We start from the raw sequence: 15,633 nt of genomic DNA on the forward strand, positions 1-15,633 counted from the left end.
ATGATAGGACATCCGCTAAGACATGAGGGAATGACTTCCATGGTACTAGAGGGAGCTGTAAAGGGCAAAAACTGTAGAGGAAGACAGAGATTGGAATACGTCAAGCAAATAATTGAGGACGTAGGTTGCAAGTACTACTCTGAGATGAAGAGGTTAGCACAGGAAAGTAATTCATGGAGGGCCGCATCAAACCAATCAGTAGACTGATGACCAAAAGAAAAATTTGCCACTTGTAGAGAGCACAGGCCAACGCAAACAAACTGTAGCCTCGTAGCGGTTCTCGATGCATTCCTGCGGTCGTCGCTGCATCTCCCCAACCTGACGGTGAAGCTATACACACTGGTTTCGAGAATGTGCCGTTGGCGTAAACAAGTGTGACGTCATTTCGCAGTGCTGAAATGAATACTTTTTCGTAGTAGTGGAGACTTTCATGTTGTCATTGGATACTGGAAAAGACGCACTATTTTTTGGCGGGATTCTCTGTTGGAGGGAATCCTCGTAGTTGGAACGCAGTGGTTCGTAATTTTGCCCTCCTACGAATTTACTCTCTCCTGGTGTTCTGTGATAACTGACGACTATTAAAACCTGTAACGCTTGATCACAATAGTGACTGGAATTTGCTGATTGAAAATCCAGCAAACCACATATTCTGTTCATCAGTACAAAGGAGATGAGACAGGTGATCGCTTTAGACCGTTTGGCAGCAAGGAGGAGGAAGAGCGAAAGTAAGCACGCGTGAGAACCACTGACTGGTAGGAAGCGAAGGTTTCCGCACTGGGGACGTACTTGTGCGTAGGACGCGAAAGTGTCTGAATCAACTTGGCGTAGCAGCGCGGTAGAGAGTACCGCGTCTTGGAATCCTGCTGAAGTGCTGACGATTTCGTCTACACGAAGGGGCCTGCACGTCTGCACTGCTGACCTTGGCGCATTCCAGCCTCATTCATCGTGGACATAATTGAGAACACCGGCTGAGTACTTAAATTGATATCACCCTTGTGGAATAAAGAACGATCGCGTCTCACATCTCCTTTTATACTGGTGACGAATGTGTGGTATGTTCGGTTTTCAATCACCAACTTCCAATCTCTATTGTAGTCAAGCGTTACAGGATTTAACAGTTGTGAGTTATCAGTGAACTTCAGGAGGGAGTAAATTTGTATGAGGGCCAAAAAGTGATAACTGATAAATTAGGATAGATCTGATTATCAGAGGTTTTGATTATTCATTAATATACTGAAGCGCCAAGGAAACTGGTACAGGCATGCGTATTCAAATACAGAGATATGTAAACAGGCAGAATACGACATTGCAGTCAGCAACGCCTTTACAAGAGATGGTTAAAATGGCTCTGAGCACTATGGGACTTAACATCTATGGTCATCAGTCCCCTAGAACTTAGAAAGCTAACAATCCTAAGAGCATCACACAACACCCACTCACCACGAGGCAGAGAAAATCCCTGATCCCGCCGGGAATCGAACCCGGGAACCCAGGCGTGGGAAACGAGAACGCTACCGCACGACCACGAGCTGCGGACATTATAAAGAGAGAAAGTATCTGGCGCAATTGTTAGATCTCTTACTGCTGTCACAATGGCAGGTTATCAAGATATAAGTGAGTTGGAACGTGGTCTTATAGTCGGCGCACGAGCGATGGGACACAGCATCTCCGAGGTAGCGATTAAGTACCGATTTTCCAAAATGGCTCTGAGCACTATGGGGCTTAGCATCTGAGGTCATCAGTCCCCTAGACGTAGAACCAATTAAAGCTAACTAACCTAAGGACATCACACACATCCATGCCAGAGGCAGGATTTGAACCTGCGTCCGTAGCGGTCGCGCGACTCCAGACTGAAGCGCCTACACCCGCTCGGTCACAACGGCCGGAAGCTTTCAGGGATCCGGTAAAACATCAAATCTCCGACATCGCTGCAGCCGGTAAAAGATCCTGCAAGAACGGAACCAACGACGACTGAAGAGAATAGTTCCAAGTGACAGAAGTGGAACACCTGCTGCAGATTTCAATGCTGGGCCGTCAACAAGTGTGAGCGTGCGAACCATTCAACGAAAATCATCCATATGGGCTTTCCGAGCCGAAGGCCCATTCGTCTAAGCCTCGACGACTGCACAACACAACGTTTTAAGCCTCTCCTGGGCCCGTCAACACCGACATTGGACTGTTGATGACTGGAAACATGTTCCCGGGTCGAAAGAGTCTCGTATCAAACTGTATCTAGCTGATGAACGTCTAGACAATCTCATGTATCCATGGACTCTTCATGTCAGCAGGGGACTGTTCAAGCTGGTGGAGGCTCTAATGGTGCTCGGGGTGTGCAGTTGTAGTGATATGGAACCCCTGAAATGTCTATATACGACTCTGACTGGTGACACGTACGTATGCATACTGTCTGGTCACCTGCATCCATTCATGTTCAGGGTGCATTCCGACGGACTTGGGCAATTCCACCAGGACAATTCGACACTCCACACGCCCAGAATTGCTACAGAGTGGCTCCAGGTACATTCTTCTAAGTTTAAACACTTCCGATGCCCACCAAACTCCCCAGACACGAACATTATATCTGAGATGCCTTGCAACATGCTGTTCAGAAGAGATCTCCACCCCCTCGTGCTGTTACTGATTTACGGAGAGCCCTGCTGGATTGATAGTTTCAATTGCCTCCAGGCCTACTTCAGACATTAGCAGAGTCCATGCCACGTCGTGTGCGGCACTTTTGCGTGCTTGCAGAGGTTCTACACGATATTACGCAGGTGTGCGAGTTTCTTTGGCTCTTCAGTGTATGTTGATCGCATAACTGTATTTATGAGTAAATGTATATACTGAGTTTAATCACTGTTTCGCCAATGACTCCTTCACACATATTAAGCTGCAGGGTTCTAATCTACATCCTGAAAGATATTGGCAGTCAGCTCATAGTCATCGCTAACATATTACTCCAGTCATATAACGTTACTTATTATAAATAACATTCATTATCGCAGATAATACTTGTGTTAAATTAATGAAAATGTCACAGAATCTTTTACATATAAAAGATGAAAAAACCTGAAAACAGATAGACTGGAACCTGCTACCTTTTCTTTTTATGATTTACGACGCTGTCAACTGCGCTATGGCTTGAACATGAAAGTATCCCTTAAGTTATATGGTATACATCGCCTATGATTTGTAACTATAAATGCCGTTGTTTGATACTTGATTATGACAAATTGTACCAAAAATGACGCGACTTTGATAATCCATCATTGTGCTGTCACACTGAAACTTTCGAAACATGGAAGTTGTAACACGAAAAGCATAAAATATAGAAAACATTTAACTACTTTTAACATTCTTTCCTATGAGTTCATTATAACGAGGCGTACCTACACCATTGAGTTTCTGGGACAACATCAATATCTTACGCTTCGAAACAGCTCACATTCATAAAACTTACGCTATAATATAAAAATCCCAAGTACAGAGTTCAGCACAGTATTACTGGATTCAGAATAGCGTCTCCGAAGTTCTGCTTGTGACGTATGACCGGTGCTGCATCTTATTGGGTACGCTCGTCTCCATGAGGCAGAAATCTGACTTGGTAGATTGTTCCTTTCACGTTTCACAATACAGTGAAATGTGGAATTCAGCGAACATTTTAACGTCCAGTGGGAGGACGTCTCTAGACCTCGGCCCGGCCCCTCGCACATTACTTCATGTTTATTCCACTCAGCCGCTGCAACCGTAAGTCTCTGCGCACACACAAATGAAAGAGGAAGTTTGTAGGCGTGTTTCTACATCTGAAAGAGATAGTACTCAAACTTCGCGCCAGTCGCATAAGAGGGGCGATAGTAGAGCCACTACGAGGATGCAGTTCACGTTTACTTTAAATACACGCTGTAGCGGGCGTGAGCATCAGTTGCGTGTAAGAGTGGAGGTGGTGAGTAAGTGTTAGTTAGTAATCGCTTTAAGGTGGCAAACACGCCATTGTCAACATGTCATTGGGTTTGAACGAGTTCGTTGTATAGGGCTATGAGAAGCTCGGTGTTTCTTCTGTTACAATTATACAATGAAGGCTTTCACGATCGGATGTTTCAGCAACCGAGAATTCTTCCGTGCTGTATGGCCGTGGTCAATGGAACTCTTCTGTCACTGACGTTTAGTCCAAAGCTGCGTTTGACATCTTCGGAGGTGCTCCAGGTTGTGCTGAGTCTTGCCGACTGACAAGTGGGACGTCCAAGAGCGGCCTAAATACCGTGGAAAGTGGCCGTGGTTAGGATTTCTCGTGGTAGAGGAGATAAACCTTGTGAAAGATAAAATATAACTATCATATTACGTCAAAGATAAAAACTTCTCATCGACTCTATAGCGCCACTGTCACATATCGCTGAGTTATGGCTTCTACTTTTATGTTAAAATTATCCCTATGTTTATATATTTCGATGGCTTCTCTATATAGCCGTGGATAATAGTACGTCATAGTACATAAAACTTCACTTTCCTAACATTTCGCTGCGTGATCACCCGGCTGAAGAGCATGTTCCACCACAGCTGATTCGTCTGTTCTCCCTAGTCGGCAAAGACTTTTATGTTCCCTCAACCGTGTATTCACATTTCTCTTTGTACCTCCAATGCAGACCCTACCACATGTTCACAGAATCTTGTATACATCACTTGCAGACAGAGGGGGACGTTTATCCTTAACGGAAAGAAATGCTTGACCTGTTTTCTTAGTTGGTATGAAAATCAGTCGAACGTTATGTTTCCTTAAATTCTTACCGATTTGATGCGTTACTTTTTTGATGTAGGGTAGAGAAACCGTGTTCTTCCATTGCTGTGTCCTATCGTCCTTAGGCCTCCTGTTATTCGGCCGCAAAACTCTATTTCCTTACTAGAGTACCCATTCTTCTCAAAACCCTGTTTTAGATGTTTTAACTCGGCGTCCAGGTATTCCGGCGCACAAATCCTTTTAGCTCTGTATACTGGACTTTTAATTACAACTCTTTTCTATTGTGGATGGTGATTGGAATCCTTATGCAAGTATCTGCCGGTATGCGTAACCTTCCGAAAGACTTCTGTTATATTTTAGAAAGACTCGGCACGAATGTAGCTACTGTACACGATTGCTGGCAGCGTTAGTCATGAGAATGTACGGTCGCTAGAAGACCGAGCGCCAGGCGGCCACGAGAGCAAAGGCCATTGTGTTCAGCGTATGGCCCTGGCGCATCGTACTGCATCTGCAGCAGTAATCTGAGCACCAGATCCGAGCCGTACGCCCTGTAAAGTGCATTCCACTCACCCAAAATCACCGCCATTTGCAGATTCAATGCTGTGAAACGAGAGCTCATTGGAGGCCAGGGTGGAGGTCTGTTGTGTTTTCTGGTGAAAGCCGATTCTGTCCCGGTGCCAGTGGTGGCCGTGTGTTGATTAGTAGGTCAGTTGAGGGTCTACAACCAGCGTATCTGCGTGCTGCATACAGTCGACCTACATCCGGAGCTATTGTCTGGGGTGCGATTTCGTATGACAACAACAGCACTGTGTCCTGACTCCAAACCTGTACGTCAATCTGGAGACTCGACTTGTTGTGTTGCCATCCGCAAACAGTGTTCCAAAGGGGGTTTTCCAACAGCGTAACGCTCGCCCACATGCCGCTGTAGTAATCCAGCGCTGCTATAAAGACTGTCGGCATGTCTCCTTGGCCTGCTCGATCACCATATCTGCCTCCCATCAAGCACATATGGGACAGCATCGGACGACATCCCCACCGTCTACCACAATCAGCATTAACTGTCTCTGTAATGATTGATCAAGAAACTACTCAAAAACTGAATAGCGTATTTGCTTTCGACTCACGGCTTCCAGCAGTGAAGATGATTGTGTCTCCTCAGATATGTAACCACTGATCTTAAGTTTGAAATAATAACTGAAACTTTGAGTTATGATTACCATTTCCACCTGATACAAAGGACGTTCAAAAACTTTGGCACAGTCAACTCCAATTTTTTATTTTTTGCAGGAGGAGAATGAAATTGTTTGTGAACGTACTTGGAACATTCAGATGTAAGTTGGTGTATAAACGTATCTTCTTTTATTAACCGATGAGCTACAATGGACCGTGAAGTAGATGCCAGTTTGCGATAACGGTCGGTGATGGAGTTCCCCTTCAAGACCGGCGATGACTCTGCCACATCGGTTAACAGGAAGTTGCTCCCTGTTTATGGGGAGGACACATTGGATCGCAGCAGTATCCAACGGTGGTTGCAGAGATATAAAGAAGGTGATTCCTCTCTACTGGACAATCCATGATGTGGCAGACCGTCGGCGATAGTGAGTGATGTGAATAAACACACCACTGATCAAATCATCCAAAGTGACAGATATGTGACGACACGACACCTTTCTGAAATGACTTTTTGTCATTGGGTAATGTGGTATCACTAGTGCAGTCACTAGCATACAGAAAAACCTGTGCTCGTTGAGGACCTAGATTATAGACAAGAGAAATCAAAACGATGAGGAAGAATGAGTGGGAGGGTCTCATGAAGACCCTTACTGAAGAGTGGAAACAATGTTTTGACGGCATTATTACCCAGGATGAAACATGGTTGTTTTTGTCCGAACCTGAGAGCAAAACCCAGTCCATTGAGTGGCGTTATCCGGGCTCCCCTCGGAAGAAGAAACTTTCATTGACTTTTTGGAACCTGACTCCACAGTTAACCGGGACCGTTAGTGTTTGTCATTGTACAAGCTGTGGCGTGCCTTCAAGACCCACAGACCACAGCTTCAGGATCAGCTTATCAGACTACACCATGACAGTGCCAAACCCCATACAGCCCTAGTGACCCAGGAGAAAATCAGGAAAATGGGTTGGAAAGTTGTTCCTCATCCTCCTTACAGTCCGGACTTGGCTCCGTCTGATTTTTACCTCTTTGGTCGTCTGAAGGCCCACCTGCGCGGTAAAACATTTTATAGTTAGAAATACCTTATTTCCTGTGTCAAGCGATGGTGTAAAAGTCAGTCCCCAGAACTGTACCAAAGTGCATTTACATCATGGAATGAACGTTGGTCCAGATGCGTCACAGCTGATGGAGTCTACATAGACTAGGCTCAATTTATAGCTCAATGTTCCAAGTACGTTCACAAAAATTTCTCCTCTTTCCAAAAATGAAATAATTAGAGACCACTGTGCAAAACATCTTGAGCGCCCTTTGTATGTCAGTAAAGTATTAGATCTTTCCATAGCATACTGAGAAAGTAGAACTCGTTCGTAACAGCTGTCTTCGACGTACCTTTTTGCATCTGAAACTGGATTTCACGGAAAAACAGAATACTCATACCTAATATTGTACAACTGCCGAATTTATGATGATTTTCTGACATTTTGAACTGCATTGGAGGTGATCTCCGAATCTAAACACGTTGTTCTTTTTATCATAGAACATTATTCACCCATATTGCATAAAGATGGCGATTTAGTTTCGTTGAAACTAGTCGTGATTGTGTACTTTTATGCGATCTCGGCGAACAACCATTAAATTAGTGAGTTGCCTCTGGTGCATCAGAATATCAACGTTTCACGGACGGAATACGGCGGCGTGCAGTGCTCTACTGCATCACGTGTTAAAAACAAGTGACTTAGTTTGGACGGAAATATTTCAGAAAAGAATCTCACTAACATATAGACATATTGTCACCAAAAGAATGCAGATGTTTTGCAAGCCCACATTGGTCATCAGAGCAGTAAATAGAAAAGTGAATCTTACAGAACTTAATCGGGTGAATATGTTCTAAATACACAACGTAAAACAAAAGAATGTCTCTTTTGTAATTAGGGAGAAGATTGTTGTAATCCTGATTCCTGTGATCAGCTTCCATTAAATCAAAAATGAGCAACCTATGAAGCTCCATTTCGCTATGCAGAAAAATATTGCCGCAAACCTGTGCGCAGAGTAATCGAGAATTAAACTGTGCAGCAGTTTACAATTCCATTGAAAAATGGATGAGTGACACTTTGAAATAATAACGGTACAAGTCAAATCAGTCTGTTTTATTGTTCCTTTATTACGTAACACATATCCCTAACAATGCCTAAATTCGTCGAGGCTTTCGTTAACTGTTCTGGTTGTTTTACATTCACACTGAAGTAACCACCGCTACGTTGCGTTTCCACATTAAGAAAACAGGTAATCACTGATCTTTTCATTAACGTTCTGCTGTCAGCATATTGCACCACGAAGGCTACTGGTTCTCAAACACGACTGTTTCAAACATAAATTTCACAGCTAATACAGCGAGCCTTTGCGCAAAATAACCGAATTACTGAAACACTTCAGACGAGTTAGATAAACACTTTGCTCCTACGATGAGCCATAATAAATTCAACACTTACTATCTTCCTATCCGATTCTTCCTAATATTTGTTCGCAGCACGCTGCGCGCAATCTCTCCGTGCTGTATACCTACGACTCTACTACTACACCAAGACGGCGCATCACCATTAATCTAGTGCATTGTTGTCTTTATGCAGCAAGACAATGTTCCCTCAGAGAAAAGGTGCACTCGGCTCCTTAAGCTCCAGAAGCCAGCGATAAGCGACAAATAGAACGTAGATAGAATGTCAAAGATAGCACAGTCGCTTAATATTCACCACAGGAAAGTAACTGAAATGATCTCATCAATTTCTTCGTCACTGTAAAAACCACAGCTCAAACCAACCAAAGCCAAAACTCCTTCTAACGCAATTAGAAATGAACTCACGAGAAATGCCATCAGAATGACGAATGCTCAGTCTGTCAATAGCACCTCGTAGCTTCCAAGCTACAAAAGCTTCACATTGGCTTATAGACAAGCAGACGTTCTAAAGATGCGACAATGCCTCATTCGGCATACAAAGAGGTTTCTAGAAGAGCTTATTACCAGCCGTCGAAGCTGAGTATAACAGACACACAATATGGCAGAGATGATGTCGCGAATTGTGAAAAGCAAAACTGTGGTGGGTAAGATGAAATTGGCAAATGCACAGGCCCATTGTTTTGTCGGTGACGTTGATTTTCCGGCGGTGGCCATTCTGATCCTATTGTTAAGTGCCATTGGTACCGTTGCACCTGGAGGCCAACCGGTTTCGAATCGTCGTATTTTCCACCAGAGCCCCCCCCCCCCCCCCCACCCCACTGCGGATTTACGCCAATTGTTCATCAGCAGCGGATGTGTTGTAACCGTCAGTCGAGCAGCACCCCAGCCAACAGCCTTGGTTTCCCTACAGCTTCGCAGGCCTAAGCTACTTGAGTTCTGTACACTGCGAGTAATAGAAACAATTGCAGCAACGATGGGGAGGAAAAGTCTTCTCAAAGATTCTCACAGAAAATGTGATGAGTAAACAAAAGTGGTTGTGCAGGAATTTCGAACGGATGATGATGATGATGATGATGATGATGATGATGATGATGCTTGGTTCGCGGGACGCTCAACTCCGCGGTCGTCAGTGACCGGTACGAAGTCCCAATATTTACACAGTCCAATATTTTCATAATCCAGTCGAGCTACTGTCATGGTAATGATGATGATGATGAAGATTAATTGATGAGGACAACAGAAACACCCAGTCCCCAGGCACAGAAGATCCCCAACCCGGCCGGGAATCGAACCCGGGACCCCGTGATCCAGAGGCAGCGACGCCAGCCACTAGAACACGAGCTTCGGACTAATTCCGAACAGAGAAAGTGCAGAGGGCGTTTAAAAATTGCAGACGACAGAATCGTGACTAAACACCAACATTCTTGCTAACCAGAGGAAAGAGATGTGTATCACTGCAGGAAAAAAGAGTTCACGAAGAATGGACAGCGGCTGTTTTCCAAATTTATAAAGAAGAATTTCAATATTTGAAAGATGGATCGCGTAGAGCAACAAGAGGAGCTATTGGGTCGACCAAGAATCCTGGCTCTAGTTCGGAGAGTCAACTGAGCGAAGACGTTTTGAAATTAACTGAAGCTAAATTTTTTTAAAAAATTCGACAGCGGATCTGTTCATGACAAAAGTGGTATTCGGCTGTGAACAAGCGTGGAAAATCCTGTGTGGAAATGGAACTGTTCTTATGAACACGACTTTACATAGCTGTCCGAGCGACTTTACACAATACCCCTCGACAGCGGAAGCGCGGGAGTGGACGCGAAGATATTCTTCTCTTATTTTCTTTATTCCCAGAGAGAACTGAAAATATATATGGCAGTCTTTTTTTCAGGATTGAAAAATAAGTTTTGTGTATGGTCACCAAAAACTGCAGTCAGACTGAAATTGTTACAATTAAAGCTATCAAAACAGTGTTCCCCGAAACATTCCTTTCCGACTGCATTTTTCACGTCAACCAACGTCTATGGAAGAAAATACTGCATTTTTCACGTCAACCAAAGCCTATGGAAGAAAATACCCGTACAAGAACTGGCATTTTCGGAGGAATACAGGGATAGAGAAGAACTCCTACTCTCTTGGCCCATGTCCAATCAAGGAATCCGCAGGCAGTATAGCCTATATACAACATAGAATCGATGAATTGAAAATCCTAGTAAACCAACTGATACGTGGAACGTTTTTCAAATGGTTCAAATGGCTCTGAGCACTATGGGACTTAACTTCTGAGGTCATCAGTCGGCTAGAACTTAGAACTACTTAAACATAACTAACCTAAGGACTTCACACCCATCCATGCCAGAGGGAGTATTCGAAACTGCCAACGTAGCGGTCGCGCGGTTCCAGACCGAACCGCTCGGCAATTCCGGCGGGCGCAACGTTTTTAATTAGCGGCACAGAACTACGAACGCTATCGAAAGTTGACACAGGAAACTAAATTACTCAAGAACTCAAACATGTTAACGTATACTTCGTCATAAATAAGCTGAAGGAAAAGGCAATAAATACTATACAAGATGTACATAAAGTGAGGAAACACTTTCAGTTATTTATTGCACAAGAACCAAACATTGTACAGATATCATACATACGTCATTTTGAAGAGAATCCCTGAAAATTCTTTTTCGTGTACACCACCTCAGAGTATTTTGTTAATTTTCCGATAGTCACCGCTAGTCGCAAACATGGCGAGTTCAGATTCGGCGCTAGCTTTCTGTGTGTTGGAGTGGTACAGCTGTTCAACGGATGTTTAGAACCAAGTACGGTAAGAATCCACCAACAAGGAAGGCCATTTACCACTGGCACAACAAATTCGTTACGACTGGTTGCTTGTGCCCGACAAAGAGAATCGGACGTCCCAATGTGAGTGAAGTGAATATGGAGCGCATACGAGAGAGATTCATAAGGAGTCCAAAGAAATCAGTGAGGAGTGCATCCCGTGATCTCGAAATGGCTCCAATGAGCGTGTGGAAATTCCCTGAAATGATCACACGAGGCAGGCTTTGCGGCTGATATATATACATTGCTCGTCTTTGGCAATGTCCTATTTCTGTGCCGAATGCCTCCTAGTTGTGACAATAGTTCAAGGGACACTTGTGCGTAGATGATTAAGTGTTGACATTTGTGCGGAGATCACGTTGCCTTTTGCTTCCACATTCGACAACTCAAAATCAACTACCACATTCCAATCTAACCTACATTTCGGTCTAAGCTGCAGATCAGTCTGTCATCGCAAACAGGTTTTTTGTTTCACGTTCATTGCCTTATTATAAGAAAGGGACTGGTCGCAGTTTTTTCCAGCATGTATACTGAAACTAATTCTTAGTATTACGTATCGTGCGTGCGTGCGATAAAGGCGGATACGTGAACTATGGCGACGTTACTACCAAATGCGTGCAGATAGGACCAACGTGCTATTATTATTTTCTTGGCTGCCTAAGGGCAAACACTCGTAGACAACGGAGAATTAAGAATGTACATTGGGCAGCATGTCTGTCGAAAAGTAGGGTTGTGGAATGGTGCTCGCCTCGATTCTGCACAAGACACCAGTCGATCTGGAATCCCTGCTTCATCCATTATGGACAACTAGTGGGATACACTGGAGCATCTGCCCTACAGTTCTGATCTCTCCCCTTGCGATTATCACGATTTTGTTCCCTCATTCCTCCACTATTTTTTAGATGTTGTGTGGTTATAGTCCATGTCTTGATTCGACAAATCCATAGTTGATCGATATTACGAGTTTTCCTCCCAACGGGCTTGCCGCGTGGTAACACCGGTTTCTGTCAGATAACCGAGTGTAGCCCTGACGGGCTCAGCTGGCACTTGGATTGGTGATTGACTGAGTCTGCCGAGCGCTGTTGTCCAGTGGGGTGAACTCAGCCCTTGTTAGGCTAATTGAGGAGCTACTTGACCAATAGTATTAGAGTTGTTCGTGTTTAATTTTATTTCCGGGCCTGGTAGGATATACAAGGGGCGTGAACAGCGTCAGATATTGAATGATCGCAGTGGAGGAGACAGAGAGGTGCTGCATACTCGTGTGAGACAGCGTAATCAGAACCTGACAGAATTTGAAATGGGGCTGAATGTGGGTCTCTATTGTGCTGGCTTGTCAAATGGTGCATTATCCAGAGATGTGGAGCATCCAGGTGTGTGGCAGTGGTCCTATATAGGACTCCAAGGGGAATGTGAAGGCAGTCGTACTCACTGTCAAGGTGAAAGTCCAACTTGTCTGACCATCAAAAGGGAGGACCACAGTGTTGTGCACTAAGCGCATTGTAACTCTATCACATCTCTGCCTGCCATCCGTGAAGAGGTGATGGACTCCCTGTTAAACTGTGTGTCGTCCCGTACCATTGGTTGGAGATCGGATACCGCCGAATTAAGGAACTATCGTTCCAGGAGAGCTGCCGTTAACTTCACAGCACAAACAGCTCCGGTTGGAGCAGTGCCGTGACTGGAAAGCTTGCACCACTGATGAATGGCGTCCCACAATGTACTGCTACAATACTGGACATTAAAATTGCTACACCAAGAAGATATGCAGATAATAAACGAGTATTCAGTGGACAAATATATTATACTAGAATTGGACATGTGATTACATTTTCACGCAATTTGGGTGCATATATCCTGAGAAATAAGTACCCAGAACAACCACCTCTGGCCGTAATAACGGCCTTGATACGCCTCGGCATAGAGTCAAACAGAGCTTGGATGGCGTGTACAGGTACAGCTATTCGTGCAGCTTCAACACGATACCACAGTTCATCAAGAGTAGTGACTGGCTTATTGTGACGAGCCAGTTGCTCGGCCACCATTGACCAGACGCTTTCAATTGGTGAGAGATCTGGAGAATGTGCTGGCCAGAAACGTCCGTACAGGACCTGCAACATGCGGTCATGCATTATCCGGCTGAAATTTAGGGTTTCGCAGGGATCGAATGAAGGGTAGAGCCACGGGTAGTAACACATCTGAAATGTAAAGTCCACTGTTCAAAGTGTCTTCAATGCTAACAAGAAGAGATCGAGACGTGTAACCAATGGCACCCCATACCACCACGCAAGGTGATACGACAGTATGGCGATAACGTATACACGCTTCCAATGTGCATTCACCGCGATGTCGCCAAATACGAGTGCGATCATCAAGATGCTGTAAACAGAACCTGGATTCATCCGAAAAAATAAGGTTTTGGGAGTCGTGCACCCCGGTTCGTCGTTGAGTACACCATCGCAGGCGCTCCTGTCTGTGATGCAGCGTCAAGGGTAACCGCAGCCATGGTCACCGAGCTGATAGTCCATGCTGCTGCAAACGTCGTCGCCGTCCCAATCTGTTGACTCAGGGATCGAAACGTGGCTGCACGATCCGTTACAGCCAAGCGGATAAGATGCCTGTCATCTCGACTGCTAGTGATACGAGGCCGTTGGGATCCAGCACGGCGTTCCGTATTACCCTCCTGAACCCACTGATTCCATATTCTGTTAACAGACATTGGATCTCGACCAACGGGAGCAGCAATGTCGGGATACGATAAAGCGCAATAGCGATAGGCTATAATCCGACCTTTATCAAAGTCGAAAATGTGATGGTACGCATTTCTCCTCTTTATACATCACGACAACGTTTTACCAGGCAACGTCGGTTATCTGCTGATTGTGCATGAGAAATCGGTTGGAGACTTTCCTCATTTCTACCTTGTGTGAATGCTCTGAAAAGCTAATCATTTGCATATCACAGCATCTTCTTCCTGTCGGTGAAATCTCGCGTCTTTACGACGTCATCTTCGTGGTGTAGCAATTTTAGTGGCCAGTAGTGTATAAATCATTGTATTCCATTACACTGGATGACCACCGACGACGAATATGGCGGAGTCCTGGGGAGAGGTCCCATTCTTCCAATAATCTGGAGAGGCACAGCAGTGTAGCTCCTCGTTTCACGGTAAAGAGGAACCTTCGGTTATAACTTCAGATCACGGCAGCTACTGACAGACGAAACTCTGACGGCTATCCTGTGTCCTCATGCGATACCTCTCACGCATTGATACTGTGATGCCACTTTTCAACAGGACAGTGCCCGTCCACAGATGATAAGTGGCTATATTTACTATCTCCATGTAGTTGAGGTACTTCTGTGGCCTGAAAAGTCCCCAGACCAGTCCCTGGGAGATGATTATGGCACCAGCTCTGATGTCAAGTGTGTCCCAGTGCCTGAGTGTAGGATATCAAAGACCAACTACGTGCCGCGCGGGCTTAGCCGAGCGGTTTAGGGCGCTGCAGTCATGGGCTGGTCCCGGCGGAGGTTCGAGCCCTACCTCGGGCATGGGTGTATGTGTTTGTCCTTAGGATAATTTAGGTTAAGTAGTGTGTAAGCTTAGGGACTGATAACCTTAGCAGTTAAGTCCCATAAGATTTGACACACACACCAACTATGTAAAACCGTTGTCGGCCACCCTGCCCCAGAAGAGTATACGACGGGTTTATGACACCGTCCCCAACCGAATCAGTCACTGCATTCTGGTCGTAGAGACTGCAACATCATGCTGATAAGTTGGATGTTACTGAGACGTTTCAATCCCGCGTCCGGCCATCCTGATTTAGGTTTTCCTTGATTTCCCTAAATCGCTCCAGGCAAATGCCGGGATAGTTCCTTTGGAAGGGCACGGCCGACTTCCTTCCTCTTCCTTCCCTGACCCGATGAGACAGATGACCTCGCTGTCTGGTCTCCTCCCTCAAAAACAACAACAACAACAACTGCGAAGTTTTTTGCAAGTTTGACAACGGTTCGCAGTAACACATCCCCTCTCCACCCGCAAAGGCTCGTTCCATTTTCTTCTCCCCTTTCTCTGTGCTTATTTTGTTGTCAGGCGCCGTAAATCATCCTACAACACTGCCTAGTCTTCGGAGGGCCAGATTATTATCATTATTATTATTACTATTATAATAACTTTTCTCGCCTCTCGTAGCACTGAATTCCACAGGGCCAAGTGAAAATCATTATAGTGAAACAGCTAAATTTTTAGTAAGTAAATTTTTGTACACCATGATCAGCAGGATACTCTTGCAGAGTCTTTTTTAATATTCATAAATACTTGGTATAATAACACAGAACTGAATGTTCGGAACGAAATCTCTCTAATTCCTTCGCTGTAAAAAGTTTGTGTAGGATAAAAGACACGTTTTCATTCATTTCAAAGCGTCTTTTGGGAAAGACGTACAGCTCGCCCGCTTA

The sequence above is a fragment of the Schistocerca gregaria genome, chromosome 1 (genome assembly GCF_023897955.1).
Source record: "Schistocerca gregaria isolate iqSchGreg1 chromosome 1, iqSchGreg1.2, whole genome shotgun sequence".
In the NCBI taxonomy this organism is placed as follows: Eukaryota; Metazoa; Arthropoda; class Insecta; order Orthoptera; family Acrididae; genus Schistocerca; species Schistocerca gregaria.